Below are 890 nucleotides of genomic sequence, written 5' to 3' on the forward strand. Positions count from 1 at the left end.
AAGTGTGTATGTCTTGAACGCTGTGAAGCACGTACAGGAGGGGCAAAGAAGTACGTGCGAGCTTGGTGATTCCAAGAACGAAAAGAAATAGCAGCCGGACACACGTGACCAAGGCTGTGTGAAGAGAAAGAGTAGCAGAGGGAAAAGGAGGGGAGGAAGTAGAATAAAAGTGAGCAACGAGAGGTAGAGAGAGAGAGAGAGAGAGAGAGAGAGAGAGAAGTAGTGACAGGTAGAGGCGAAGAACAGTAGAGGGAAGAATGAGAGTCGCGTTAGAAAAATAGTCAAAACTTACTGTATAAAGGTAACGCGTGCGTTCTGTCGTGATACAAACAATATATGAGTATATGCATATATATGTACATGTATGTATATACGTTCCTATCTATCTATCTATCTATCTATCTATCTATCTATCTATCTATCTATATAGCTAGCTAGCTAACTAGCAAGGTAGTTAGCTAGTAAGGTAGCTAGCTAGCTGCATGAATGTGTATTTATTACATCGTATTTGTATTTGATTTGCAAGATTCTTGATATAAATTCGTGAGTTAAAACAAATCTTATGGTGTCTTGGGAGGGCCATTGCACCAATAATAACACACGCACAGGGCGTACGTATGTTATTATTATTGGTTGAATGACCCTCCTAAGACAACAAAAAATATGTTTGTGTGTGTGATATATATTTATAATATTAATTAACAGGAGATGGATTCGGTATTAAACCTTTATTGGGTACAACATATGTTTCGACCGATCAGTCTGGGTCTCATCGGGTACATCGATAAAGATATGTCTCGCTACAGATTTTACAGAGTGATTATGTAATATATATATATATATATATATATATATACAGGCACGCACACACACACACAGGCACGCACACA

This window comes from Octopus bimaculoides, chromosome 3 (genome assembly GCF_046866305.1).
Source record: "Octopus bimaculoides isolate indiv1 chromosome 3, ASM4686630v1, whole genome shotgun sequence".
Classification (NCBI taxonomy): domain Eukaryota; kingdom Metazoa; phylum Mollusca; class Cephalopoda; order Octopoda; family Octopodidae; genus Octopus; species Octopus bimaculoides.